Genomic DNA, 12072 nt, shown 5'->3' on the forward strand with positions numbered 1-12072 from the left:
GGCAAGAAACGCGCACCCCAGGCGTGGGCGCAGCTCCCAGCGCCCAGCCTCGCCGGGGAGCAGATTGCAAAGGCCGAAGGCTGCTGAGCCACCGGCCTGCGTGTCTCGACTTGGCATAAGCTGGTTATATCAGTGGGTTCAGTTGTGGAAGAAGGTCCTGTCAGGCTCTGGAGGAGACACTTACTGCAGAAGCAAACTGCCTGCTAACGCAGTCCGTCTGCTAATTGTTAACATCTGCTCCTGCACGGAAACAGTCAGGCTTTCTAAGCTGGTAATTTTGTAGTTTATTTACTATTGCAAATGTGTGCGACTTATGGGCCATGTGCAAGCGATTAAACCTGGCGTTAAATTGCTGGGCTATGCCTTGTGAATCATCCCAGCGGCCCCCTCGCCCATGCCGGAGTCTGATTTTAACAGCAGCAGCGTTGGCCAGCAGGGCATCATGCGAAGGCGGGAAGAGAGCCCAGGGGCCGGGGTTCCTCCTTGCAGTCAGGATCCCCAAAGGGCGCAGACAGCCCTGGCACAGCAGTGTTGGGACGGACACGGGGCTCCGCTGGGCTCCTAGGAGACGTTGGGCGCGGTGAAACCACCACGTGCACCGCAGGAGGTCGCACCCCAGGTCAGGAACGAAGGAGGTTCAGCCATGGCACGTTCCCCAATATGTTTTGGGGGAACGAGATGACAGGTTTCAATAAGCAGGCATCCCCTGCCCTAACAGCAAGGGGCCAGCGAGACCTCATAGACCTGTGTTGGGCCTATTGCTCCCGTACTGTGGTGCTGGGTCTCTCATTAATGGGGTCCCAATGGGACAAAATAGCCAGCAAACCAACCCAGAGCAACTTGGCAAGGAGGGTGAGCAAGTGGCTGTGTGTCAGGACAGAGGGAACCGGTGCAACCCGGTGAGCCAAGGAGTGATGAGCGGATGCTGGGCAGCTAGCGAGGGTCCAGTCCAACCTCCCAACCCGCTTCGCCAAGTCTTGCCTTTTGTTTTCTTCCAAAACAAAGAGGAAAAAAGAAAAAAAAAAAAAAGAAGAAAGAAAAAAAGAGCCCTTCCTGGTCTGCAGTCCCAGGAGCACCCGGAAAAGCAGCAGCGCGGGCTCTGGCCGGTGTCGCGCTCCTCCCCGCCTATTGTGCCTGCGCCCAGGGCCGTGGCCCCATTGTGCCGGGCTTCCCGCTGCGCCGTCCCTCTTCCCCCCGGGAGAAAGCTTTCGCCTGCTCTCGGGGAGAGGTGAAAACAGCCTGGCCTCTGCAAAAACAACACAGCGAGCCCTCTTATCTTCTGCAGCCCTGGCATATCCCTCCCAGAGCCTTGCAGCGTCCTGGCCTCGCTTGTGCCTTCCCCTGGCTGCAGGGACACCCCAGCCCAGCAGTGGCCCAGGGAAAGTCGTATTTGCGGAAACACTGGCATTTTCCTCCCCTTCTTTGACTTCCCAGGGAGCCCCCGCGTGCCAGACAGGGGCTTTGACTTCCCAGCCAGCCCTTGGGCAGTGAGAGGCTGAGATTTGAAGGATGCCGCGGTTGTGAGTCTCATAGCCGGCGGGCTCGGGGACAGTCATGGTAGGAGGCGAAATGAGAGTGGGGCTCCTTTTTGCACCTCCCCCACTACTTATTTTCAGCACACTGATTAATGATTTGGAAAGGGGTGAGTAGTGAGTTTGTTGCGTTTTCAGGTGACCAGAGTGTATTTAGGTTAGCTGGGGACAAAAGGGACTCAGACGAGTGCTAGCCCTCGAGGGGAAAGATGCTGTGTTTCAGCCCCTGAATCCAACTCGGGGACCCCAGCGAGGTCTAGCTCGCTCAGGACATGGGATATCGGCTCCTACTGGACATGGGAGCAGACAGAAAGGGTTTGCTGGGGCCAACATAGTAAGTGGGCTGCGTGGAGCAATGCCACAGAAACCCACCACTTGCCAGAGACGCACAGGCTTACTTGCTGCGCCACCATCCTTGTAGGGAAAAAAGACAACTCCCAAGTGTGTGCGCAGCCCGGCTTGAGAAAATGACTCTCTAAGGGTTTTTCAGCACATGAAAATGCAGTAAAGAAAGAAGATTCCAGTCTGAAGCACGTCTCAAGAAATCACTTAGTGCTGTGATCCCGAGCAGGGCTGGGGATCGCTCCGGTAACAGGCACACAGGCAAAATGAAGCGAAAAGCCGTGTTTTCCTTGAGGCCCGTTTATTTTCCAAAGAACTCTGCAACGCTTTGGGGTCAGCTTTTCCCCTTCGTCATGAGCCCAGCCCAGCCGACCATGGCCCCCGGGCACCAAGGTGTTTCTCGTAGGACAGAGAGAATAATCCCCATGCAGAGCCCTGTCTTTAGAGCTCCTCATTTGAGCACCCTTCGGCGAAGACCTGGTCTTGCCACCGCTTCAGAGCTGGAAGTTTAGAGAAGAGCAGCCACGGCCGAAAAAGTCCCTTTTGGCTGGGCAATAGGCAGCGGAGGGGATGGCGTGGGCCACCAGCCAGTCCCCCTGGCCGCTGTGGCCACGAGGTCTCGCATTTTGGCCGTTTTCTTCCAGTCTCACCTGCCCTTTTGCCCTGGCAGGTTGAGCCCTTCCTCCCTTCCCTTCGAATTCAAAGCCTTTCCCGATGCTTTAAAGCCAGATATATTTCACAGTAAGTATCAAAGAAAGAAGGAGACTGGATAGCTTTTAGCCATATATTTTATACCCATATGCTTAGTCTTTTTTTGCTTTTATTTCGCCACAGATAATAGATGGCAGATAACTGATAGTATCAACTGTGGTTTGGAGCAATGTTCTATTGTGATTGCTCAAATATGACTTTTAACATAAAAGGAGCAGATAAGAGGTGATGGTAAAGATCCATAAATTAAGCAGAATTGTTGAAGGGGAACAATGGATGGCACCAAAAAAAGTTCTTTTTTTTTAAAAAAAGAAAGAAAGAAAAGCAGTTTTATTGAGATTTCACGTAACACACTAGGCAGTGGACAGGAGGCTCTGGGTTTTCTCCTCTGGCTGAGCAAGTGTCTGGTCAGACGGGAAAAAGCTGTTCCCGTGTTTTCAGAGATGGGTTTTCGCTCTGAAGTGATACTGTCCCAAGGGCCAAGCATCAGCTCCCGGCAGCTTCTCTCAGCATCATTTGGGTCCCTGAGGGTCTCAGGATGCCTCTCCCAGCAGGACCTGGAGTTTTCTGGCACCCTCCAGCGGTTGAAAACTCTCTGCCGTGCCAGGCCAGAGCATAGGGGAGTCCCAGCACACATTGCCCGGAGCCTTTTGGGATCCCGCTCGAGGCACCCCGAGCCCTGTGTGCCTGCCTGAAATCCTCCAGGCGGTGCCGAAGGTCCCCTTTGCCATTTGAGCAACCGGTGCGTGAAGGCAAGATCCCAATCGGAGGGTGACCTTTGCCGTCCCTGCTGGGCCCTTTTCAACACAGCTTGGCCCCCAGGCGCCCTATCTCGCCGCTCAATCTCGCCAATTAGTCTTTTGTCTCCTTTTGGAATATGCCCCTGAAATACCGACTAAGACATTGCTTTTAAATCCTTAAGGCCAAACATTTAATCCCTGCAGAAAACTCAGCATTTTTCCCAATTTCAATGGTTTTTACAGGAATTCCTTTTTTGGTATTGGGCTAAAAGGATCAGAGTTAATCCAAGATTGTGTTTGCATAGAAATATCAGCCGGTTCATGCGGCCGAATACACACCCTGTAGCAAAGCGTGCGGAGCCGGCTGCTTGCTGTACCCGTCTAGCCAGTTTCTCCTCTTTCAGGCACAGACACTCAATAAATGCCGGCCATGAATATTAAGTTCATGAATAGGAATCATTCAAGGAAGTTTGCCGCGAGCCCTCGGAGTTACTACGCCGTGTCTAGACAGCAGACAAGAGTGTCTCTGTTTACTTTCGGCACCTGTGTTTTCCAAAACAGACTCATGCGCCGTATTTTCATTCCCATCTTATCTCCCCGCACTTGGTTCTGCAAGAGCTGCACGCGAGAGATGAAGCGGTGATTCAGGCGCGACCCTCCGCTCAGGCAGCATTTCCTCTTTCTTTAGTCCTGCGACTCAATTTTTTGGGGGTGGTGACGGAAATGCAGCTTTTCCCTGGGAGGAAAAGAGACCCTGCTCCCAACGCCGGCTTTGGTCCTGCGCCTCTGAGAGGGAGCTCAGAGAGTGTCATCCCTAAGGGCGCGGGAAGAAATCACTACTCTGGTTTCTGAAGCACTCAGAGGTGCTAAAAAAAACCCACAAGCCCCTGGCTAGGAAATAAAGCTGGGGGCTGCCTGTCTAGCTCAGTGGGAAATGCTGGATGACTCTTCCCCTGCACCAAGACCAGTCCTTGGTCTGACTTTCCCTGCTCTGATGGGACCCAGGCCCCTCTGTTACCCCCGATAGGAGGACAGATAGAGAACTAGCTGTAATAACGGAGGCCAAAGCAGACAGACGGATATGGTCCTGCCACCCCCGCTCAGCTGAAACCTCTCGCTAATTTGGGATTCGTTTGCGTCTATGTCAAAGCAGGGAATTCAGCTCTTAGTCACCCTCAGGTCATGGCTTTGATTCGGGTGAGTCAAGGCTCCAAAGGCAAGAAACATGTTTGGCTGCTTTAGAGGCAGCTGAGCGGCTCCCCTGACTTTTCTGGGCGTTGATAACGGTTACGGCAACTTTGCTTCACATTTAACCGCTTGGCGTTTTCAACACGAGTTACCGGGTGAAGTCTGAAACGTCACTAAGTGTTTTAGGGGCAAAACGCAACGAGTCAGGCTCAGACAGGGAGTCAAAACTCATGAGAGGCATTTTCAGAAGCACCTTCTGCGAAAGCAACAGAAGGCCATGAAAACCCAACCTGCTTTGATGGCTTCGTATCCAGCTGCGAGAGAGATTTCGATCTAACCGTGTCAAAATTGGGGTGTGACCCAAGCACAAAGCTTTAACGTTAAAAAAAAAAAAAAGCAAGAAAAAAGAGTTTTGAAAAACAAGAGTTAAAACACACATCCTTTTACCCTCTGGTACAATCCTCAATACATAAATTGAGTCTTGGACAATTTTTCTACCCATGTTTCACACCTATCAGAAGCTTGGACTTGCTGATCGTTTTAAATCACAGCGATTAACACAGCAGAATGGCAATCAGTAATTCAATGCTTTGCCATGACACAGGCTCAAAGCTTTCTATATTGACACTAACACTGAAATATGGAAAGAGGCATTTCCGTTTCATGACTGCCCTGGGAAAAACAGCGTTATGGGAGACGTTTCCTGGTCGTGAGGTTCTGCAGCTTGCTGAGCTGCAGCGCTGCCCTGAATCAATGTGATTTACGTCGCTGAACCCGCACTCGTTTGCTCATCTTATATCATGACTCTCCGGACTGCCGGGGACTTCCAGCTTGCCTGCTGAGACAGTCCGTAAATGGATTTTGGAGCAAGCCATAAATCCCGAATTTGTGGAGTGTGTTTTTAAGAGCAGCCTGTGAATTAACAGGGGTGTAATGCAGGAAACTGGGAAAAAGTGATTCTTCAAATTTCTTACGGCATCTAGGGACGCATCATGCCTGAAGTGTCCGAGGGGCAGCAAAACATGCTCAGCGAAGCAGGTGGGCACTAAATGGATTTAGGGACGGAAAATCCCATAGAGAGGGCGTTTCTGTAGAAAGACTTCTTCAAAGTGGAAGGAGAGCGTGTTGCCAGGTTTAATTATTTGTCAGTCACAAGATCGTCTCGGTGTTCCCGAATAAAGACGATGCAGGATGAAACCACCCAAAACGCAGTCCTCCTCTCCAGCCTTGCTACGGGGGCACGCCGCAGGGAGGAGGCCGGGGCGGCCCAAGGAAAGGGGGGCCTTTGTTGGGGCAGGCTTGTCCTGAAACGCAGAGGAGCTTGGAAAACATCGTTTACCCATTTTCTAACGGGACAATGCACACTTACGACGTATAGTATTGAATCATCCTCTTCATCAATCAAAAAATCACTTTCAAATACTGAAAGGCTGTCAAACACTGCGGAAACTGTGGCAGTGCTCACTGCCCAAAGCGGCATGTCCCCGCAGAGATTTCATGCTGTTTTCTCTGGACAACCCACGTGATTTCAATGAAAGGTCCAGATCTTTGTGCAGAAGTCGGTGGAAACTTTTTTCCTGGCCCACAAAAAGCAATTCAATCAAGTGATTTCAACATGGCCAAACCCAAAGAGTAAAAATTTAATGAGAGAAGATTTTTAGGAAGACAATGGAGGCTGGATTTTTTTTTTTTTTTTTTTGCCTTCCAGCTTTCTTGAACCCTCTGCTCTTACTTTGCCGGGAAGAGTTAGATAGGGGCACTTTCACCCCTTGATACCTCTCCAGGGGTGTTTGGCCATGGCCAAGGGAGGCGCGTTGCCCGATGCGGTGCGGGAAGCAAAGGCTCGGCCAAAACGGGACGGCCAACTGGGCACCTCTGGCAGCCAGCTCAGCTCGCTGAAAGCACGTGTGTGTCTTTTTAGGAAAGGCGGCAGTAAATCTTGGTGTCTGCTGAACATACCAGCGCATGATGCAGTCAGAGAGTCGTAAACCATCGGCCACATGCCACGGCTCCGACACCAAGTGAGCTACAGCTGTCTAGCACTCGTCGCCACGGCCATGCATAAGCCTCACAGCAGCCCTAAGCTACAGCCAGGCTACTCAGGCAAGGACAATTAAATAAATGTATACATACATATATATATATAAAAATATATGCATATATAAAGGAAAGAAAGGACTTTCCTTCTCGCTCACTGTGGCTCTGCTATGGGGCAGATGCTCTGAGCCAGCTGTAAAGTGCACTCTGCTTTTCTCCTATAAATAAAAGATCTAAAACTTCCTGCCACAGTTGTGCTGGGTTCTTGGAAGAGAAAGAAAAGAAAAAAAAAAAAAAAAAGCAGGGGGAGTCACGGAGCGAGAAAGCAGATAAATCTGAGTCACTCTATGCTCTTTGCACCCTGCTCTTGTCTCTCTGCATGCGAAAGAAATCTCATGTGTTTAAAAAGAACAAAAAAAAAGAAGCAACTTTTGATTCAGTGTTGGCAAATGCCTTTGGGCAGACGCAAACAGTGGCAGATTTTGCAGTTAACAATCTGCTCGGATGGAATTTTCTGTTCAATTAAGCAACCAGTAGAGAAATAAAGCAAGGAAAAGATTTCCAGCAAAACTCCGGGTCCCGGGAAGAAAGTGTTTGCATGTAAGTAATGCAATGCAGCAGTTACTATAGCAATTATCTAGCTTTAGCAGACTGTCCATGAGTTGAACTTGCATGTGACAAGTCAGATTTGTCAGTTTTGGAAGGGGAGGGGGCGAACAGAGGTCTAAACTTGATTTTTTTTTTTTTTTGAGCAGGATGCCTTTGCCACTGCAAGACAACGTCCTGTTCTCTGTTTCCCGAGGTTTCTCTGGGCTACCGCGAAGCTGGGAGCTGGCGCTGGGCCTCCGGGGCTGGGAATGGCCATTACAGGGAGCCCCAGGGTTGCAAAACACAGCCGCAGGAATCGCCCCTGGGGAAGGCAATTTAAATAAGAGGACGAAGGAATCCACACTTGATTTGGGGGGGACAGGCAGTGCTCGGATGAGACGCAACAGGCAATTTTTACGAGCGACTAATTTCCTCTTCAATCCCCCCGGTCTGCCCTAGTCCCTCTGGAGGAACTAATCAGAGGAAAACGAGAGGGAAAAAGAAGGGGGTCTTCTTTAATTATCTTTTTTTTTTTTTTTGAATAGCAATGCCGAGCCTTCTGCACGGCGCTTGCATTAACTACATGTCAGCTTGTCAGCAAGCCATGCTGGGAAGCCTCAGATTACCAGATTGCGATGCATTATCCGAGGAGCAAAACTAATTAATGGTGGGGGATAAGAAATCCAGGCCACTGAGTGAGATAACCTTACTCCCAGCGGAGCGGCCGGAAAGGCTCCAGAAGGCAAATTGAATGCTAAATCTGCTGACGAGCATAAATAACCGCACCGCGTCGCGAGCCAAAAGATTCTCCCTATTCATCTACGGCGCGGCGGCATGTGGAGCTGTCGGGGCTGGCCCGGCTCCGCGCGCCTGCAGCCGGCCGGGAGCAGCCGAGAGCCTTGCACAGACCCCGCTGCCTTGCCTGGCCCGGGCTGGGGGAAGAGGATGTACGCCCCGAGGGGACAGATCTACCCCGTCCTGGACCCCTTTCCATTGCAAAATAAAAGAAACGCCGGGTTTGGTCTGCTCGCCTTTCTGTGCCTCTGGAAACTGTGTTTTCCAGCCCTTTTTTTGCAGCCGTGAGGGCTCAAAGCTGATTTTTCTCTTTGCCTTATTTACGGTGCAGTAAAGTAATGTGATTCCAGCGGCACTGAGCAAACATAGGCTTGATGGCGCTACCCGTGTCCCTGGCCTTAAGACCCCCGCATCGGTCCTGGCAGGTCCCCTCTCCCCAAAGCTCTGGAATGGAAAAGAAACCCACGCAGCATGGCTCACGCGGCATTAAACGCGTTGCTCCTGTGTTGACCATGCAGCTGCACGCCTCTGCTAACGGCAGCAGTGAGCTCCTTCTCCCACCTGGACCCACGCCACAGCCACGGCGGAAGGGACCGCTCCGCGCAGGTGTCGACGGACCCGGCCCACGCAGCATTTCGGGAGGCTTTGCTTTAGTTTGCGTGGTGGAGCGCGCCTCGTCCTGCCCCCCACGATCTCTCAGCCTTTCCCGCGCTGCCCTTCCCGTTCGTTTTCTCCAGTGAGCTTCGGTGAGCCTTTCTCTCTCTCTCTCTTTCAACCCGTTTTCTCCCCTTGTCCTGGGGACAACCCTGAGGAACAATCCAAGGCCATTTCAGCCAGTTCATTCACCCTGCACAACGGCTAAATTGCAAGCGGCTGTTAAGCAATCTGCAGCTTCCCACGTGATCTAGCTCAAAACCCCTTTAAGGTTGGGCAATAAAAAGCTCTCGGAGAGCTGAACGGCCTCGTGAGATTCAGCCCAAAGAAGCTCCATCAACGTATGGTCATCCCAAACTTTGGGCTGAGAAAAGGAGAAGGCATATATGCCCAGCCCTGCTCCCGGGCTAGGCTAGAGCTCAGGACCTCGCTTTTCTCATCTGAGCTGGAACTCAGCACTATTCGTAAGCGAGACACGTCGATGGTCCCGTGCCCCGAGCACCGGCACGCTGTGCTCAGCAGGCAGGGCTGGAGCCAGCCCGCCGGCGGGCTGCTGCCAGCCGCACGAGGTTGGGACTTCTGAGCAGGCAATTAGCCGCTACATGAAGGCAAGGGGCGATAATCTCGTTAAACAGCGGCATTTTGGCTGCGGCTCTGAGCCGAGCCAAATCCTGAGTCGCGGCTTGTTCACCCTGCTGCTAGCTGGAAATAACTCCCAGCCAGGGGAAAACGAAGGAGGAAATATATGAGATGAGCTAGCAGAGATGTCTGAGTCTTCAGTTGCTCTAAGACATAGGGGAGACATGGCCGAGACTGTACCAAACGTACAGCTGGTTTGTATTTCTCTCCTTGGACTGGTAAGCACATACTTTTTGAGAGGAATCCAATAAATTTTTTAAAGGATAATAAATAAAATAATAGAATCATAACAATGGTGTAAAAGCTAGGTAGAACTTTCTGCCACTTCTGGACTGGCCTCCAGTAGTTGATAGGATTTATTACACTGGCGCTCCAGCTTGCTCCGGCTCTCAAGGGAGTGGTATTTTTGTCTGATTGAGCTGAAGACTAAAGAACTGTAAAAGCATAAATAAATGTCCAAAAAACGTGACTTGTCCCTTATCAGTCTCCCTGCTACCATGCTGGGGCAAAATCCCTGCTCTTGAGTTTTGCCACTAGCAGTGCCTCTGTGGAAAAAAAAAGTTTAAAATAAGTCCTCTCCATGGACTGCAATGCTCCTTCCTTTGCTCATGCCAGTAGTTTTCTCCTAATGCAGCTTTCTGGCATGAAATGAAAGGTTTTTATCTTCCTCATGCTAGAATCCAAGCGGAGCCAGCAATGCCGTCTTGCAAGGACGCACAAGGACAGTCTTGTGACCCAAAGTTGTCTCTTCAAAAGGCACAGAAACACAGCACAAGAGCTATCCGAGCTTGATGCCTCATCTTGTGTCAGTAAACTGGAATCACCCTTTGTTTAGAAGAAATCTACTGCTCTTCATACCTGTTGCAGTGCTAATGGGCGAGAAGCAGGGGAGAGATCTTGCTCTTTTGTAGAAAACAGGATTGTAACTTCTTGCATTGAAAAGTACCCCTTAGGAACTCATGCTCGGATGCAGCACAGGCAGCAATGGGGACTGGCCTGCCTATTTGGGCTGCTCTCTACATGATCAGGGCCGATCCACGCAAGGGTTTGCACAAGCAGTGCAGCACGCATAGCAGCTCACAGCCAGAGGCTCCCTCCAGCTCATGTGTTTCCACTCCGTTCTCTCCCCGAAGCCAGCAGGGCTTTTGCTCTGGTTTGGGATACTTCTGGTGGGAGCATCTGTCCAGAAATGCATCTCAAAAGCAGAGGAACACAGAAGAAAGGTATGACCTGAAAACGGGGGCTGAGGAAGATCTGCATAAAGGGAGGGGGTTTTATCCTCCAGTCAGTTCAGATGATCTCTCACTACTCTCCAGACCTGGCCACTGGGACCTTGGTGAGTAGGAGGCTTTTAATGATGGCCAGGTTACCAGAAAAGCTTCTCTCTGCGTGGATTGGCTTTTCTTGTCCTCGGGAAGTGACCTCGGGAGCCAAGGCAGGTGAATTTCCCAACAAGGGGCTAGGATCTGCCCCGGCACAATGTCAAGTGATGTCCTGTTGCCACATTGCAGCAGGGTACCTAGCAGGGCAGTTTTCTCCTTGTGACTGAGGTGAACTTCAGAGTATACATGTTAAAACTCCTGCTATAAGAGAGAATTAACACTCTTATAGCCTCCTGTCTTGGAAACCTGAGTTTGTATCTTTGGTTGATGGACAAGATCTCCTGGGAGGGCAGGGAAAGGTTTCAAGTCACTCCCTGGGGCTGAGACATGAAACATAATTATGGGGTTTCCCAGGCCCTTCCCTGTGTCGCCACTTTTTTCTCAAGTCTGCACAAAGGTGCACTAACAGGGCAAGTGGTAAAAGCAGGGCAAAGAAATGTATTTGACGAAGGTCAGCAATAACATCCAGTGTTTTTGGGGATCCTTTGTGCTCATGGCCACGGGCAAGGCCCATGCGAACCTCCACGCACTGGAGGCTAGGAGATGAGTTTCACAGTGCCTGTCTATTTGCCCTCTCTAGGACTCTCCCTCCAAGTGACAAGGGAACCTTACCACACAAAAAGCCAAAGGAGCCTTGCTGAACATCTGTTAGCCCTCACATATGGTTCTGGTCACTCGTCCATGGGCAATTTGGCCCCTAACACCACTTTCAACTGGGAGTGACTGGGAAGTGAGCAGCCTCACATCTTGTTCTCATTTACAGTCAAGACACTTTCCAACAGCGGAAAAGCATGGTAATAACATCGATTTGGCTCCGCTAGTGCGCTTTGCAACCCCACCCGCTGCCTCCTATGGCTTGACATTTACCAAGCCGTTTCTGGAAGCACGTCCCCACCGTGGAGCACAGCCATGTGAGCGGCATCAAAGTGAGAGCGCCGAAGGGTGGCCTGATCCAAAGTTAGTCATCCCTCTACAAAGCCAGGCTTGTGGCCCTGTGGCCTCATGCCTTCCTGAGCACTAAGGTACTCTCCATCCCGCTAAGCTGCCCTGCCGAGGTCATCTCGAGCGCATGCTTTGCAAGTTCATCCATCTTGCTGTGTACATGGGAGGAACATGAGGAGCATGGAGAAAACTTCTGCATCCAGGTCGGAGCATGTGGACATGCAAGGCACCAAGATGGGAGAGCAGAGCATGAGGTCTCACGGGCACGACGGTGGTAACATGTGCTTTCAGATGAGCACCAGAAAGCAACTGGAGCCCAGTTTTCAACCAAGACCAGTCAGCAGCTAAAGGTTGTTTACCATCCCAAAGACAACACAAAATAGTTTCTGACTGGAGCGTTTTAAGGAACAAGTCCTAACAGCGAACCAGTAGGAATGTCCAATATTTAAGCAGATTTTTAGATTTAAACACAGTCATTTAAGGGCCAGATGAAGTTTACGGGCATTAGGCACCATTCTAGAG

Source organism: Struthio camelus, chromosome 3 (assembly GCF_040807025.1).
Source record: "Struthio camelus isolate bStrCam1 chromosome 3, bStrCam1.hap1, whole genome shotgun sequence".
Lineage (NCBI taxonomy): Eukaryota > Metazoa > Chordata > Aves > Struthioniformes > Struthionidae > Struthio > Struthio camelus.